The sequence below is a fragment of the Staurois parvus genome, unplaced genomic scaffold, assembly GCF_062004578.1.
Source record: "Staurois parvus isolate SC_StPar_1 unplaced genomic scaffold, SC_StPar_1.0 ptg000540l, whole genome shotgun sequence".
NCBI lineage: Eukaryota > Metazoa > Chordata > Amphibia > Anura > Ranidae > Staurois > Staurois parvus.
The window spans coordinates 136,461-155,327 of NW_028318336.1; the positions used below are offsets into that span (position 1 = coordinate 136,461).

General features: G+C 52.5%; 1 pseudogene; it reads right to left on the reverse strand.

The window, feature by feature from the left end:
* Window positions 1-11,615: 11,615 nt before the first annotated feature.
* On the reverse strand, window positions 11,616-11,708 carry LOC149451409 (U2 spliceosomal RNA; annotated as a pseudogene).
* Between the last annotated feature and the right edge of the window lie 7,159 nt (window positions 11,709-18,867).

Consider the following 18,867-nt stretch of genomic DNA (forward strand, 5'->3'; position numbering starts at 1 on the left):
TACAGGGTCAGTGTCACAGGGGATACAGGGTCAGTATCCCAGGGGGTACAGAGTCAATGTCATAGGGTTTCAGGATCAATGCCACAGGGGTACAGGGCTAGCAACACAAGAGGCAGAGGGTCAGTGTCACAGGGGACACAAGGTCAGTGTCATAGGGATACAGGATCAGTATCACAGGAGGTACAAGATCAGTGTAACAAGGGCTACAGAGTCAGTGTCACAGGAGATACAGGGTCAGTTTCATAGGGATACAGGGTCAGTGTCACAGGAGGTACAGGGTCAGCATCACAGGGCATACAGGGTCAGCGTCACAGGAGATACAGGGTCAGTGTCACAGGAGATACAGGGTCAGCGTCACAGGAGATACAGGGTCAGCGTCACAGGGGATACAGGGTCAGCGTCCCAGGGGATACAGGGTCAGTGTCACAGGGGGTACAGGGTCAGTGTCACAGGGGATACAGGGTCAGTGTCACAGGGGGTACAGGGTCAGTGTCACAGGGGATACAGGGTCAGCGTCACAGGGGGTACAGGGTCAGTGTCACAGGGGGTACAGGGTCAGTGTCACAGGGGATACAGGGTCAGTGTCACAGGGGATACAGGGTCAGTGTCACAGGGGGTACAGGGTCAGTGTCACAGGAGATAAAGGGTCAGCGTCACAGGGGATATAGGGTCAATGTCATAGGGGCACAGGGTCAGTGTCACAGAGAGCACAGGGTCAGTGTCACAGAGAGCACAGGGTCAGCGTCACAGGGGATACAGGGTCAGCGTCACAGGAGATACAGGGTCAGTGTCACAGGGGATACAGGGTCAGTATCCCAGGGGGTACAGGGTCAGTGTCACAGGGGGTACAGGGTCAGTGTCACAGGGGATACAGGGTCAGCGTCACAGGGGGTACAGGGTCAGCGTCACAGGGGGTACAGGGTCAGCGTCACAGGGGGTACAGGGTCAGTGTCACAGGGGGTACAGGGTCAGTGTCACAGGGGGTACAGAGTCAGTGTCACAGGGGATACAGGGTCAGTGTCACAGGAGATACAGGGTCAGCATCACAGGGGATATAGGGTCAATGTCATAGGGGCACAGGGTCAGTGTCACAGAGAGCACAGGGTCAGTGTCACAGAGAGCACAGGGTCAGTGTCACAGGGGATACAGGGTCAGTGTCACAGGAGATACAGGGTCAGCGTCACAGGAGATACAGGGTCAGTGTCACAGGGGATACAGGGTCAGTATCCCAGGGGGTACAGGGTCAGTGTCACAGGGGGTACAGGGTCAGTGTCACAGGGGGTACAGGGTAAGTGTCACAGGGGATACAGGGTCAGTGTCACAGGAGATACAGGGTCAGCATCACAGGGGATATAGGGTCAATGTCATAGGGGATACAGGGTCAGTGTCACAGAGAGCACAGGGTCAGTGTCACAGAGAGCACAGGGTCAGTGTCACAGAGAGCACAGGGTCAGTGTCACAGGGGATACAGGGTCAACGCCAACACCAACCTATGAAATCCATAATCCAAAAACAATCAACACAGATCTGAGCTAATTTGCACCACAGCACACAGAAGTATAAATGCTTTGTGTGTTGAGGTGCATCATTGCCAAAAGCAGTGCACATTTTTTTACATTTTAAATAAATATATATATATATATATATATTTTTAATTTTATTTTGTAATTTTTTTATATCAAGGCTCATTAATTTAGAAAACAAATGAAGTGCCTTAATGCAGATGTACTCACAAAGGTGTGATTGAGTCCTATTGTAAAATATTTGTCTTTCCTGACCCCACGGGCCAAATTGATTTAAGTGCGGAGGAGAATTTTGGTTGTAAATGGGTCTCTAGGACTCCTCTGGGGAGGTTTCTATTCATTTCTTGTCCTGGTGTCACCTGAACACACATAACAAAGACAACCATAAAATAAAAATGAAAAAAAAAAAACAAAAAAAAACTTTGTTGCAATCTTTGTTCCCATTGAAGACCTTTCCCTGTCACCCGAACAGTTAGTGGGGGGGGGGGACTCAGAAATCAATAATCCGCCCTGGACCTGGGGCGGACTGACAACTCATGGGGCCCCCGGGCAATAGGGGATCATGGGGCTCCTGTGTCCTTACTCAAACTCAAAAAAGCCTATGATAAAGGTACCGGGGGCATCTCATGGGGCCCCCTACTGATCCCGGGCCCTCGGGCAGTGTCCGAGTTTCCAAATGGTCAGTCCGCCCCTGCCTCGGAGTGTCCCTTTAGTTTTGGTTGTTCATGGACTCTAGAGAGGTGTTCATAGACAATTCCCATCGGACACTTACAGGCCGGGCGCTGAGTCCTCGCGGTGATCTTGGCTCGGAGGTCTCCCTGGCATGGATGGCTTCATTATATATATAGAGGAATCATAAACGCGGGTTGTGATGCTTCGCTGACTATCAGTATTGGGACACATCACACCCCCCCCCCCCCCCCCCCGGGTGACACCCGAGCTATTTTCTACCTTTGTTTTAATTTCTCAATTACAGGTGACTCCACCCTGGTGAAGAGAGGTGAAGTGTTGAGCAATGTGCCAGCTCACGTCAGGCTTGAAGGGAACCTATTATGTAAGCAATATGGGAATTGCTATTGCTGTCTGCTGCGACAAGCATGTAGCCAGTGAAATGTCAGGGCACCTGATAGGCCCATACTTGCTCCTGGTCGGAGTTGCATAGTTAGGTTGAAGAAAATACCCAAATCTGTCTAGTTCAGCCAATAGGTCAGAGATTCACATGGTAAGAGAAGCCAGAGGATAGGGATGATAAATACAGAGCAGAGTCATTATTGGCTGTTCCTATATTGCCATACCATTAACGTATTGCATTGTGGCCATAGAGTGTTAGCTTCTGGGATCAGTGGTCTCCAAACTGCGACCCAGGGGCCAAATGTGGCCCTTTGTTTGATTTTATCTGGCCCTTGAGGCATTTTTCCCCCCACTGTCAGCATCAGTGGGGCATTGTTCCTGCCACTGACACCAACAATAGGGCACTAGTTCACTCACTGACACCAATGATGGGACACTATTCCTCCCACTGATAACAACGATACGGCATAATTCCTCAGATTGATACCAATGATGGGGCACTATTCCTCCCACTGACACCAATGATGGGGCACTATTCCTCCCACTGACACCAATGATGGGGCACTATTCCTCCCAATGACACCAATGATGGGGCACTATTCCTCCCACTAACACCAATGATGGGGCACTATTCCTCCCACTGACACCAATGATGGGGCACTATTCCTCCCACTGACACCAATGATGGGGCACTATTCCTCCCATTGACACCAACAATGGGGCACTATTCCTCCCACTGACACCAATGATGGGGCACTATTCCTCCCCCTGAAACCAATGATGGGGCACTATTTCTCCCCCTGACACCAACGATGGAGCACTATTCCTCCCACTGACACCAATGACGGGGAACTATTCCTCCCACTGATACCAATGATGGGGCACTATTCCTCCCACTGACACCAATGATGGGGAACTATTCCTCCCACTGACACCAATGATGGGATACTATTCCTCCCACTGACACCAATGATGGGGCATTATTCCTCCCACTGACACCACTGATGGGGCATTATTCCTCCCACTGACACCAATGAGGGAGCACTATTCCTCTCAATGACACCAATGATGGGGCACTATTCCTCTCACTGACACCAATGATGGGGCACTATTCCTCCCACTGACACCAATGATGGGGCACTATCCCTACCACTGACACAATGATGGGGCATTATTCCTCTCACTGACACCAATGATGGGGCACCATTCCTCTCACTGACACCAATGATGGAGCACTATTCCTTCCACTGACACCAATGATGGGGCACTATTCCTCCCACTGACACCAATGATGGGGCACTATTCCTCCCACTGACACCAATGATGGGGCACTATTCCTCCCACTGATACCAATGATGGGGTACTATTCCTCCCACTGATACCAATGATGGGACACTATTCCTCCCACTGATACCAATGATGGGGCACTATTCCTCCCACTGACACCAATGATGGGAACTATTCCTCCCACTGACACCAATGATGGGGCACTATTCCTCCCACTGATACCAATGATGGGGTACTATTCCTCCCACTGATACCAATGATGGGACACTATTCCTCCCACTGACACCAATGATGGGAACTATCAGGGGCTACTTTAAAGCGATATCAAACCCAAAAACACACATTTGTTATATCACAGCTTACTGATTCTTAGATGCGGTGGCTGCATTAGTTTCCTTTTTTAGGCTTTTTTCCCTCTATTTCATATGGAGATCCAGCCAGTAAGTCTGTGGTTTTTCAAAAGCACAAGCTCTCCTGCAGATGTATCACTTCCAGGGATGAGGCAAACCATTTACCACTGGCAGGGGCAATGACAATGATCAGCTTATTTTTATTCATGTAAAACATTTATCACAAAAAAAAAAAAATGTTTGCTGTAACTGGCTATACAGCACGAGCTGGAGTGTGGCTCCAATTTGCTATTGTATTTAAATCTGCTAGTACATCAAACACTCCCCTCTCCCCAGACTGACAATGCTGCTATCCAAAAGTGTCTCCTGTGCTCCTTCATCTAGAGTGGGGGCACTCTAGTAAAAGAGGTGTGTTAGGAAAAACACATAAAAAAGAAAACGAATGCAGCCGCCACATCTAATGATTGGTAAGGACATTTTTGGTTTTGTGTTTTACTAATGCTTCACTCTGATCACGTCTTTGAAATCATGTGACTTGCAATGAAGTCGCCCGATTTCAAAGTTGGATGACTTGCTGATTTGAGGTGCGATTTGCAAGATATCTGACTCACTCTACGCAAATTTGCACCAAAAGTAGCGCGTGTAATACTTTAGGAATCAGTGCGGCTCCGACTGAGTCAGAACCGCGCCGATAGGACCGCTGTAATTGCGGACAATAGGGTGCGACCAAGGGCGGACTGACAACTCATGGGTCCCCAGGCAATAGGGGATCATGGGGCCCCTGTGTCCTCGCTCACACTCAGAACACACCCAAAAAAGCCTGTGAATGGTACCAGGGGCATCTCATGGGGCCCCTACTGACTCCGGGCCCTCGGGCAGTGCCTGAGTGCCCAAATGGTCAGGCCGCCCCTGGGTGCGACTTGGCATGTGATTTACAAGTTGTATGACATGCAGATCGCACCCGGGGACTAACTTTTCCTGCAGTTTTGTTGCGAGATCATATACATAGAATAGAATGGAAATCGCACCGCAAACTGCAAGAAATCGTTGAAAATCTTCACAAGTAACAATAAAGTCTTCAGAAATCGCACCTGAAATCGCGCTGAAATTGCACACAAATCACATGATTTTAAATCGCATCGCTGTGACCGGTGACTAAAACAAGGTGACCGCCCATCGGACCGCATTCTAATATTTGCTTATCGCTTGCCTATGCGGAATTTTTTTCCCCCCAAGTTTGAATAAGCTGGTCTAAAATATGAAATAAAAAAATCAATATTTTAGGGCTCAATATCTTGAGGGCGGGGACTGAAGTGAATGTACAATAAATATAAATATGTAAAGTGCTGCATAAATTAACAGCAATATATATATATATATATATACGTGATTTTGTGCACAGCTGCCGCCCTGTAGCAGTATTTCTGCTATGGGGCGGCGCTAAAGTGGTTAATAATATTAATAATTATTATTATTACTATTATTGTTGTTGTTATTATTACTATTATTATTATTGTTGTTATTATTAATAATAATAATAATAGCAACAATAATAGTATTATTATTAATAATAATAATAATAATAATAATAACAACAATAATAATAATAGTAATAATAACAACAATAATAGTAATAATAATAATAATAATAAGAAGAATAGTATTATTATTATTGTTGTTGTTATTATTATTAATAATAATACTATTATTGTTGCTATTATTATTATTATTATTAATAATAATAACAACAATAATAATAGTAATAATAATAATAACAACAATAATAGTATTATTATTAATAATAATAATCGCTTTCTGCTATTTTTGATTGAAAAGATACTTTTATTACAGAAGCATCAAAAACAACATGATACTTTGTAATCGGGGTACATCTCACCCTGTACTGCTACGCAGCGCACCACATTGCAATACAGTTCCAAGCATACGATAAATACATTCAGAAATAAATACATTCGCTCAGCGGTATGATGCCTGACGTGATGTGCGTAGAGGATGAATCCCCAGACCAACACGTCATGCATAACGCCGCTTACCCCGAAACCATAGCATCCTAATACACAATACGTTTCCTAATGTCACGATGTCATGCAAAAACGAAAGTTACACTATACAACAAGCATCGGGTGTGTGGGGGGGGGGAAAGAAAGGGGGGGACACAGGCCCGAAGCTTTATTGAAGGGCCAAAGACACGCAAGGGGGAGTAGGGGGAAGGGGAGATCTTCAGACGTCCTCTTCCTCCTTAAAGTCCATCAAGGTATAGTCTCTGAGCAGACTGAGGATCAGTCTGCGGCAGTCCTCAATGGACATCCTCTCCCGCTGGTGGATGAGGCGCTTTCTGGCGCACCATAAAGCGTCCTTAAAACAACACAGCACCCGCCAGGCGCCGTCAATGTCCTCCAGAGAAAAAGTCCCACAGAATAGTCCATTCAACACCCCAAAGTGAGTGATGGCTGTCTGTGGTACAAAGTCCTTGAGTTCAGGTTCCAGGGACCCCAACAGGGCCTGAGCAAATGAGCACTCCCAGAAAACGTGGTGAGACGTTTCCTCATGGATGATGCAGAAGGGGCAGTGTCTGTATCTGCTCAGGTTCCTGGCATGCATAAATGTCCTGAGAGGCAACCCCCCTTGGATTGCCATCCATGCCAGGTCTTTGTGCCTGTTGATGAGAATGTTGGAAGAAACATTCCTCCAGACCACATTGCAGGTGTCTGAAGGCAGGCCTGGAACCGACTCCAAAATGTCGCTTGCTCTGATGAGCTTGTAGATGGTCTTTGGTTTCCACAAGTCAGGCTTGACTCCCTGCAGCCCCTGCTCCCTGATGAACTTGAAGGTATCCAAGTAGTACCAAGGAGTGTCCCAGTTGTAGGGGATGGAACTGTCCCAAGTGTCCCACCCGAGGCACCACCAGAGAGGCAACAGGAAGAAGCGAGACATTGCGTTCCCGCCAGAGTCCATAATCCTTTTGGGCAAAGTTCTGCGGATGCAGTTGCAAGCAAAGAACACCCTCAGCTGGGTGGCGATGTTGGGCACGCCCTTACCGCCCTTGAGGGGTTCCTTGAACATGACTGCCCGCTTCACTCTGTCCATCTTGGAGCCCCAGATGAAGTGAAACACCGCCCTGGTGATGGCCTTACAGGTGTTGACCCGTGGGGGCCAGGCCTGGGCGAGGTACTGCAACACAGGGAGAATCTCGCTGCGGAGTACCAGTGTCTTCCCTTCGATGGTGAGGTCTCTGAGGCTCCAAAGTCCAAATTCTGCCTCATCTTTGCTAGTCTCTCCTCCCAAGACTTCAGGGCTGCGCCCTCGACACCAAACCAAACTCCCAGAATTTTCATGAAGTCTGTCTTGATGCCGAAGGGCATGGATGCAGAAGAAGGCAGGAACCACTTTCCGAAGAGCATGACTTCCGACTTCCCGCAGTTGACTTTTGCCCCCGAAGCTTGGCCGAAGTCCTCGCAGGTCCTCGCAGGTCTGGACGAGCAGGTCGATGGAGCGCTGGTTGGCACAGAACACCGTCACGTAGTCCATGTAGAGCGAGCACTTCACTTCCCTTCTGTCTGGTCCCGGTGCGGTGATTCCCCCGATCTCTGGATTCCGTCTGATGCATTCGACGAAGAGCTCTATACAGCAAACAAAAAGCAGAGGTGAAAGAGGGCAGCCTTGTCTGACCACGGAGAGGACCAGGAAGGGGTCAGTTTTCCAGCCGTTCACCTGCACGGAACTGCAAATATCATTATACATAATATCCACATACGAACAAAACATTTCCCCAAGACCAAACCTGCGCAGGGCTCTGCACATAAACCCATGGGAGACACGGTCAAAGGCCTTTTCCTGATCAAGACTGACCAGGGCCGCGTGCACACGGCGGTCCTTGATGTATTGGACCGTGTCCCGGACAAGCTCTAGGCTGTCTGCAATCCAGGAATGCCGCAAGTCTGATCCGGGTGGATGATCTGTCCGATGACAGCCTTCAGCCTGTTCGCCATGACTTTGGCGAGGATCTTGTAGTCCACGTTCAGGAGAGAGATGGGACGCCAATTTTTCAAGTCACATCTCTCCCCCTTACGCTTGTACAGGATCGTGATCATCCCCTCCCTCAACGAAGGAGGCATCTTGCCCTTCACCACCATCTCCTCGTATAGCTCGAGCAAGTCCGGGCCCACGAGGTCCCACAGCGCTACATAGAGCTCCGCTGGGAGACCGTCGCAGCCTGGGGTCCTGCCTCGCCTAAAGGATTTAGCGGCAGAGTGCAGCTCCTCCAACATCAAGGGGGCGTTGGTGGCCGACAAACCTGCAGGATCAATGGTGTTAGTGATACCTGACAAGAATCGGTCGGCTGTTGTCGCGTTTGTTTCTTTGGGGGAGTAGAGGTCTGTGTAGTAGTCGCTGACCACTTCCATCACGGCCTCCTTCCCCTTCTGGAGTGTTCCAGTCTTGTCGCGCAGCTCAGACAGGGGTGTGTGTCCTGAGTGGAGTTTCCTGAAAAAGAAAGAGTTACACTTCTCACCTTTCTCTAGATGCTCCACCTTGGCACGGAAGACAATGTGCCTGGATTCTTCCTCAAAGTGCTTTTTCAAGCTCTTCTTGGTGTCCTCCAGGTCTTGCCTCACGTCCCAGCCACAGTGATGAAGGTCCTGCAGGGACTGCAGCTGACGCTGCAGCCTCCTGAGTTCCCTCCTCCTGGCACACACTTGCTGGCGTCCCCTGGCCTGAAAGAAGCTGCGCAGCTTGACTTTCACAAACTCCCACCAGTCGCTTACCTTGGGAAAGAAAGAATTCTCCTCTCGCCAGGCACCGTAGGTTTCCCTGAGCTTCTCTAGCAGTTCCTCATCGTCCAGCAGGGTGCAATTCAGCTTCCAGGAGCCTGGGCCTGGGGCAAAGCCCTCTCCCAGATCGGCTTGAAAGTGAATGGCCCTGTGGTCAGAGAAAAAGCAGGGAACCATGGAGAACCCGCGGTGCCTGACTGCCCTGGAGGTGAGCACAAAGTCAATCCTGGAACGCACAGATCCGTCGGGGCGGCTCCATGAGTAGTTCACGGAACCGCGCCCCACGGATCCCACTGCGTCCTGCAGGGAAGCCTCCGCAATCACCTCCCGGAGCAGCTTCGAGGTGGCGTCGAGTTTTGCGTACATGCTGGAGCTGCGCCCATCCTCCTCTATCGGACAGTTAAAATCACCGCCGATTACTACTGTTCTCGTTGTGACGAGTTGCGTCCGCAGGGTTTGCAAAAGTTCCAGCCGCGAGTTCTTCTCCGGGGAGGCGTACACGTTGATGAGCCTAACGGGCTCCCCCGCCCACGAACCGTCTATGACCAAAAGGCGGCCACAGACGAGCTCATGGACGGAGTCAACAGTGAAACGTCCTCCCCTGATAAGAACCGCAACCCCTGCGGACTTGCAATCGCCACCCCCAGACCAGTAGGAGGGACCGTGGGTCCACTGGGAGGACAAATGAGTGTACCTCCTCAGAGGGGGAAGTGCGCACTCCTGCATGTAGCATGTAGACATCACTCTGCTGTGTGGAAAGAAAGGTCAGCACAGTCTGCCTCCTAGACACATCCTTGATGCTCCTCACATTAATGGAAAAGATAGAGATCTCAGCCATCATGGGAAAGAGATGAAGGGGTTAGTCGGCAGGGGCTGTGCTTACCTCCCCTGGAGAGGGGGGGACGACCTCTGCGGCCTGGCCAGGGTCCTGGCTCAGTCCGATCTGGTTGAGGACCTCGTTGAGAACCTCATCGAAGTCGGTGGAGAGATCTGGCCCCGACCGGGTCAGAGCCATCTCTTCTTCCACCTCTTCCTCTTCCTCCAGTGTGTCGAGGTCCTCCCCCACGGGGTCGGGACCTGCGGCATCCTGGAGGACAGCAGGCCGTTTGGTGGCGGAGGAGGAGTCCTCCGCCGCCGGGCTAGCCTGCTCCTTCTTCCGCTTCCTGATCCCCACCGCAGAGCTGCTGACAGGGGTGGCAGGGGGAAGGGGCGGGAAATCCTCCTGTGAGGACAGGTCAGGGGGGGTGGAACCGGGCCCGGGAGGGGTGGGGCAGGGGGGCAAGGGGCGGGGGGGGCAGGAGGGCCAGGGGCGGGAGGGCCAGGGGCGGGGGGGACAGGAGGGCCAGGGGCGGGGGGACCAGGGTCCGGGGGGGGGCTGGGGTGGGGGGAGGGGGGTTCCTCTTACCTGGGTCCTTCTGAGGCTTCTGTGGCGCTGGTTTGGCAGCAGGGCCCTTGCTCAGGGCCCCAGCATACGTCCTGCTTCTCTCTGGGCAGTCCCTGTAGACGTGCTCTGACCGTCCACAGAGGTTGCAGGTTTTGGACCTCGGGCAATCCTTGGTCTCGTGACCTGCAGACCGGCAGAACCTACATGAAAGCACATGGCAAACCTTACCCTCGTGCCCCGGCTGTCCGCACCTGCGGCATGACTGGGGTTGATCCGGGTAATGTAGGAGTCCTGCTGACGCTCCCAGGGAAAAGCACTGTTGCAGGTGTTGGAGATCTCCAGCGGGACGATCTCTCAGCAATCTGCAAAACACAGCCCACTTACCTGTCCAGAAGCCGTTGGCGTCTAGTATCCGGACTGGGTCCTTCAACACGACGTAAAACCTTTGGAGATAGGTGGCGATGTCTCTTCCAGGGACGTGAGGGTTCATCATGGATACCGTGATCTGCCTTTCGTCCCTTTGAATGGGAGAATTCGCAATAAACTTGCGGAAAAGGGAATCGGGCCCAGAGGTCTTCACCGTCTCCCAGTACCTTCTGCATACCTGTAATGATACAAAAGTTACGAAGAAAATACCTTTCATGAAGGATTGCACCGACAGGGTCTCTGCCTTCCTAAATCCTTGTTCAAGGATCATCTTCTTGCCGAAGACTTCCGGGGTCATGTCCGGGACTCTGCCTTCCACCTCTTTCAGCCGCAGCACGACTGTCTGCTTCATCCAGGGCTCCAGGGGGGGGAGACCGTCTGCAGGGCCGGGGCGTTCTGAGGTGGAGGTGGAGGCGGAGGGGGCTTCTCCCGGGGTCTTGGCAGGGGCGGCGGTGGCGGTCAGTGGCTTCTTCGCGGTTTGCTTATTCTTCCCCATCTTGTCGCAGAGGAGTTCTCAGGAGGGCTTCCAAGAGATCTTCAGCGGGTTCCTTCTACTTCCTCGGCGGCTTCACTCTTGCTTAGCCTTTGAAAAGGCTCTTGAGCGTCTACTGCCCGGAGGTAGTAACGCAGAGTGAACAAGGGGGGGGGAAATCACAAACTCGTTCTGTGTGGGGGCTAAGCCTCAAACCCAATAGCAGCAAGCAGGTGAAGTCGAATTTAATCGACGATCCTACCAGGCCGAGTAGAGGGTACCCCACACAGACCAAATGGCTGGGATAGATGCAAGTGGTTCTCAACGTCCTAGCTGGAAGCAGGGACACCCCTAAAGGCAAGGTCGATACTACACTTGATCTTAGCCAAAAGGCCGAGAAGCGATTATTAATAATAACAACAATAATAATAATAGTAATAATAATAATAACAACGACAATAATAGTATTATTATTAATAATAATAATCGCTTTCTGCTATTTTTTTTTGATTGAAAAGATACTTTTATTACAGAAGCATCAAAAACAACATGATACTTGTAATCGGGGTACATCTCACCCTGTACTGCTACGCAGCGCACCACATTGCAATACAGTTCCAAGCATACGATAAATACATTCAGAAATAAATACATTCGCTCAGCGGTATGATGCCTGACGTGATGTGCGTGGAGGACGAATCTCCAGACCAACACGTCATGCATAACGCCGCTTACCCCAAAAATCGTAGCATCCTAATACACAATACTTTTTCCTAATGTCACAAAATCATGCAAAAACGAAAGCCGACTGTTACAGTCTACAATAGGCATCGGGTGTGGGGGGGGAAGGGGGAAAAAAAGGGGGAAACACAGGCCCGAAGCTTTATTGAAGGGACAAAGACACGCAAGGGGGAGTAGGGGGAAGGGGGAAGGGGGAATCTTCAGACATCCTCTTCCTCCTTAAAGTCCATCAAGGTATAGTCTCTGAGCAGACTGAGGATCAGTCTGCGGCAGTCCTCAATGGACATCCTCTCCCGCTGGTGGATGAGGCGCTTTCTGGCGCACCATAAAGCGTCCTTAAAACAACACAGCACCCGCCAGGCGCCGTCAATGTCCTCCAGAGAAAAAGTCCCACAGAATAGTCCATTCAACACCCCAAAGTGAGTGATGGCTGTCTGTGGTACAAAATCCTTGAGTTCAGGTTCCAGGGCCCCCAACAGGGCCTGAGCAAATGAGCACTCCCAGAAAACGTGGTGAGACGTTTCCTCATGGATGATGCAGAAGGGGCAGTGTCTGTATCTGCTCAGGTTCCTGGCATGCATAAATGTCCTGAGAGGCAACCCCCCTTGGATTGCCATCCATGCCAGGTCTTTGTGCCTGTTGGTGAGAATGTTGGAAGAAACATTCCTCCAGACCACCTTGCAGGTGTCTGAAGGCAGGCCTGGAACCGACTCCAAAATGTCGCTTGCTCGGATGAGCTTGTAAATGGTCTTTGGTTTCCACAAGTCAGGCTTGACTCCCTGCAGCCCCTGCTCCCTGATGAACTTGAAGGTATCCAAGTAGTACCAAGGAGTGTCCCAGTTGTAGGGGATGGAACTGTCCTAAGTGTCCCACCCGAGGGACCTCCAGAGAGGCAACAGGAAGAAGCGAGACATTGCGTTCCCGCCAGAGTCCATAATCCTTTTGGGCAAAGTTCTGCGGATGCAGTTGCAAGCAAAGAACACCCTCAGCTGGGTGGCGATGTCGGGCATGCCCTTACCGCCCTTGAGGGGTTCCTTGAACATGACTGCCCGCTTCACTCTGTCCATCTTGGAGCCCCAGATGAAGTGAAACACCGCCCTGGTGATGGCCTTGCAGGTGTTGACCCGTGGGGGCCAGGCCTGGGCGAGGTACTGCAACACAGGGAGAATCTCGCTGCGGAGTACCAGTGTCTTCCCTTCGATGGTGAGGTCTCTGAGGCTCCAAAGTCCAAATTTCTGCCTCATCTTTGCTAGTCTCTCCTCCCAAGACTTCAGGGCTGCGCCCTCGACACCAAACCAAACTCCCAGAATTTTCATGAAGTCTGTCTTGATGCCAAAGGGCATGGATGCAGAAGAAGGCAGGAACCACTTTCCGAAGAGCATGACTTCCGACTTCCCGCAGTTGACTTTTGCCCCCGAAGCTTGGCCGAAGTCCTCGCAGGTCTGGACGAGCAGGTTGATGGAGCGCTGGTTGGCACAGAACACCATCACGTCGTCCATGTAGAGCAAGCACTTCACTTCCCGTCTGTCTGGTCCCAGTGCGGTGATTTCCCCGATCTCTGGATTCCGTCTGATGCATTCGGCGAAGAGCTCTATACAGCAAACAAAAAGCAGAGGTGAAAGAGGGCAGCCTTGTCTGACCCCGGAGAGGACCGGGAAGGGGTCAGTTTTCCAGCCGTTCACCTGCACGGAACTACAAATTTCATTATACATGATATCCACATACGAACAGAACATTTCCCCAAGACCAAACCTGCGCAGGGCTCTGCACATAAACCCATGGGAGACACGGTCAAAGGCCTTCTCCTGGTCAAGACTGACCAGGACCGCGTGCACACGGCGGTCCTTGATGTACTGGACCGTGTCCCGGATAAGCGCTAGGCTGTCCGCAATCCTGCGGCCAGGAATGCCGCAAGTCTGATCCGGGTGGATTATCTGTCCGATGACAGCCTTCAACCTGTTCGCCATAACTTTGGCGAGGATCTTGTAGTCCACGTTCAAGAGAGAGATGGGACACCAATTTTTCAAGTCACATCTCTCCCCCTTACGCTTGTACAGGATCGTGATCATCCCCTCCCTCAACGAAGGAGGCATCTTGCCCTCCACCACCATCTCCTCGTACAGCTCGAGCAGGTCCGGGCCCACGAGATTCCACAGCGCTACATAGAGCTCCGCTGGGAGACCGTCGCAGCCCGGGGTCCTGCCTCGCCTAAAGGATTTAGCGGCAGAGTGCAGTTCCTCCAACGTCAAGGGGGCGTTGGTGGCCGACAAAACTGCAGGATCAATAGCATTAGAGATACTTTTATTACAGAAGCATCAAAAACAACATGATACGTGTAATCGGGGTACATCTCACCCTGTACTGCGACGCAGCGCACCACATAGCAATACAGTTCAGGCATACAATAAATACATTCAGAAATAAATACATTCGCTCAGCGGTATGATGCCTGACGTGATGTGCTGAGGATGAATCCCCAGACCGCCACGTCATGCATGACGCCGCTTACCCCAAAAACCATAGCATCCTGATACACAGTACTAAGTCATGCAATAAACGAAAGCGAAAAAAAACCGAAAAACCGGAAATCACAGTTTACAATAGGCATCGGGTGTGTGGGGGGGGGGGGAAGGAAGGGGGAAACACAGGCCCGAAGCTTTATTGAAAGACAAAGACACGCAAGGGGGAGTAGGGGGAAGGGGGAAATCTTCAGACGTCCTCTTCCTCCTTAAAGTCCATCAAGGAATAGTCTCTGAGCAGACTGAGGATCAGTCTGCGGCAGTCCTCAATGGACATCCTCTCCCGCTGGTGGATGAGGCGCTTTCTGGCGCACCATAAAGCGTCCTTAAAACAGCACAGCACCCGCCAGGCGCCGTCAATGTCCTCCAGAGAAAAGGTTCCACAGAACAGTCCATTCAACACCCCGAAGTGAGTGATGGCTGTCTGTGGCACAAAGTCCTTGAGTTCAGGTTCCAGGGCCCCCAACAGGGCCTGAGCAAATGAGCACTCCCAGAAAACGTGGTAAGACGTTTCCTCATGGATGATGCAGAAGGGGCAGTGTCTGTATCTGCTCAGGTTCCTGGCATGCATAAATGTCCTGAGAGGCAACCCCCCTTGGATTGCCATCCATGCCAGGTCTTTGTGCCTGTTGGTGAGAATGTTGGAAGAAACATTCCTCCAGACCACCTTGCAGGTGTCTGAAGGCAGGCCTGGAACCGACTCCAAAATGTCGCTTGCTCGGATGAGCTTGTAAATGGTCTTTGGTTTCCACAAGTCAGGCTTGACTCCCTGCAGCCCCTGCTCCCTGATGAACTTGAAGGTATCCAAGTAGTACCAAGGAGTGTCCCAGTTGTAGGGAATGGAACTGTCCTAAGTGTCCCACCCGAGGGACCTCCAGAGAGGCAACAGGAAGAAGCGAGACATTGCGTTCCCGCCAGAGTCCATAATCCTTTTGGGCAAAGTTCTGCGGATGCAGTTGCAAGCAAAGAACACCCTCAGCTGGGTGGCGATGTCGGGCATGCCCTTACCGCCCTTGAGGGGTTCCTTGAACATGACTGCCCGCTTCACTCTGTCCATCTTGGAGCCCCAGATGAAGTGAAACACCGCCCTGGTGATGGCCTTACAGGTGTTGACCCGTGGGGGCCAGGCCTGGGCGAGGTACTGCAACACAGGGAGAATCTCGCTGCGGAGTACCAGTGTCTTCCCTTCGATGGTGAGGTCTCTGAGGCTCCAAAGTCCAAATTTCTGCCTCATCTTTGCTAGTCTCTCCTCCCAAGACTTCAGGGCTGCGCCCTCGACACCAAACCAAACTCCCAGAATTTTTATGAAGTCTGTCTTGATGCCAAAGGGCATGGATGCAGAAGAAGGCAGGAACCACTTTCCGAAGAGCATGACTTCCGACTTCCCGCAGTTGACTTTTGCCCCCGAAGCTTGGCCGAAGTCCTCGCAGGTCTGGACGAGCAGGTCGATGGAGCGCTGGTTGGCACAGAACACCGTCACGTCGTCCATGTAGAGCAAGCACTTCACTTCCCGTCTGTCTGGTCCCGGTGCGGTGATTTCCCCGATCCCTGGATTCCGTCTGATGCATTCGGCGAAGAGCTCTATACAGCAAACAAAAAGCAGAGGTGAAAGAGGGCAGCCTTGTCTGACCCCGGAGAGGACCGGGAAGGGGTCAGTTTTCCAGCCGTTCACCTGCACGGAACTACAAATTTCATTATACATGATATCCACATACGAACAGAACATTTCCCCAAGACCAAACCTGCGCAGGGCTCTGCACATAAACCCATGGGAGACACGGTCAAAGGCCTTCTCCTGGTCAAGACTGACCAGGACCGCGTGCACACGGCGGTCCTTGATGTACTGGACCGTGTCCCGGATAAGCGCTAGGCTGTCCGCAATCCTGCGGCCAGGAATGCCACAAGTCTGATCCGGGTGGATTATCTGTCCGATGACAGCCTTCAACCTGTTCGCCATAACTTTGGCGAGGATCTTGTAGTCCACGTTCAGGAGAGAGATGGGACGCCAATTTTTCAAGTCACATCTCTCCCCCTTACGCTTGTACAGGATCGTGATCATCCCCTCCCTCAACGAAGGAGGCATCTTGCCCTCCACCACCATCTCCTCGTACAGCTCGAGCAGGTCCGGGCCCACGAGATTCCACAGCGCTACATAGAGCTCCGCTGGGAGACCGTCGCAGCCCGGGGTCCTACCTCGCCTAAAGGATTTAGCGGCAGAGTGCAGTTCCTCCAACGTCAAGGGGGCGTTGGTGGCCGACAAAACTGCAGGATCAATAGCATTAGAGATACCTGACAAGAACCTGTCGGCCGCTGACGTGTCTGTTTCTTTGGGGGAGTAGAGGTCGGAGTAGTAGTCGCTGACCACTTCCATCACGGCCTCCTTCCCCTTCTGGAGTGTTCCAGTCTTGTCGCGCAGCTCAGACAGGGGAGTGTGTCCTGAGTGGAGTTTCCTGAAAAAGAAGGAGTTACACTTCTCACCTTTCTCGAGATGCTCCACCTTGGCACGGAAGACAATGTGCCTGGATTCTTCCTCAAAGTGCTTTTTCAAGCTCTTCTTGGTGTCCTCCAGGTCTTGCCTCACGTCCCAGCCACAGAGATGAAGGTCCTGCAGGGACTGCAGCTGACGCTGCAGCCTCCTGAGTTCCCTCCTCCTGGCGCACACTTGCTGGCGTCCCCTGGCCTGAAAGAAGCTGCGCAGCTTGACTTTCACGAACTCCCACCAGTCGCTTACCTTGGGAAAGAAAGACTTCTCCCCTCGCCAGGCACCGTAGGTTTCCCTGAGCTCCTCTAGCAGTTCCTCATCGTCCAGCAGGGTGCAATTCAGCTTCCAGGAGCCTGGGCCCGGGGCAAAGCCCTCTCCCAGATCACCTTGAAAGTGAATGGCCCTGTGGTCAGAGAAAAAGCAGGGAACCATGGAGAACCCGCGGTGCCTGACTGCCCTGGAGGTGAGCACAAAGTCAATCCTGGAGCGCACAGATCCATCGGGGCGGCTCCATGAGTAGTTCACGGAACCGCGCCCCACGGATCCCACTGCGTCTCGCAGGGAAGCCTCCGCAATCACCTCCCGGAGCAGCTTCGAGGTGGCGTCGTGTTTTGCGTACATGCTGGAGCTGCGCCCATCCTCCTCTATTGGACAGTTAAAATCACCGCCGATTACTACTGTTCTCGTTGTGGCGAGTTGCGTCCGCAGGGTTTGGAAAAGTTCCAGCCGCGCGTTCTTCTCCGGGGAGGCGTACACGTTGATGAGCCTAACGGGCTCCCCCGCCCACGAACCGTCTATGTCCAGAAGGCGGCCACAGACGAGCTCATGGACGGAGTCAACAGTGAAACGTCCTCCCCTGATAAGAACCGCTACCCCTGCGGACTTGCAATCGCCACCCCCAGACCAGTAGGAGGGACCGTGGGTCCACTGGGAGGACAAATGAGTGTACCTCCTCAGAGGGGGAAGGGCGCACTCCTGCATGTAGCATGTAGACATCACTCTGCTGTGTGGAAAGAAAGGTCAGCACAGTCTGCCTCCTAGACACATCCTTGATGCTCCTCACATTAATGGAAAAGATAGAGATCTCAGCCATCATGGGAAAGAGATGAAGGGGTTAGTCGGCAGGGGCTGTGCTTACCTCCCCTGGGGAGGGGGGGCGACCTCTGCGGCCTGGCCAGGGTCCTGGCTCAGTCCGATCTGGTTGAGGACCTCGTTGAGGACCTCATCGAAGTCGGTGGAGAGATCTGGCCCCGACCGGGTCAGAGCCATCTCTTCTTCCACCTCTTCCTCTTCCTCCAGTGTGTCGAGGTCCTCCCCCACGGGGTCGGGACCTGCGGCATTCTGGAGGACAGCAGGCCGTTTGGTGGCGGAGGAGGGTTCCTCCGCTGCCGGGCTAGCCTGCTCCTTCTTCCGCTTCCTGATCCCCGCCGCAGAGCTGCTGACGGGGGTGGCAGGGGGAAGGGGTGGGAAATCCTCCTGTGAGGACAGGTCAGGGGAGGGTGGAACCGGGCCCGGGAGGGGTGGGGCAGGGGGGCAGGGGCGGGAGGGGCAGGGGGGCCAGGGGCGGGGGGGGAGGAGGGGCGGGGGCGGGAGGGGCAGGAGGGCCAGGGGCGGGGGGGGGCAGGGTCCGGGGGGGCTGGGGTGGGAGGAGGGGGGTTCCTCTTACCTGGGTCCTTTGGGGGTTTCTGTGTTGCTGGTTTGGCGGCAGGGCCCTTGCTCAGGGCCCCTGCATACGTCCTGCTTCTCTCTGGGCAGTCCCTGTAGACGTGCTCTGACCGTCCACAGAGGTTGCAGGTTTTGGACCTCGGGCAATCCTTGGTCT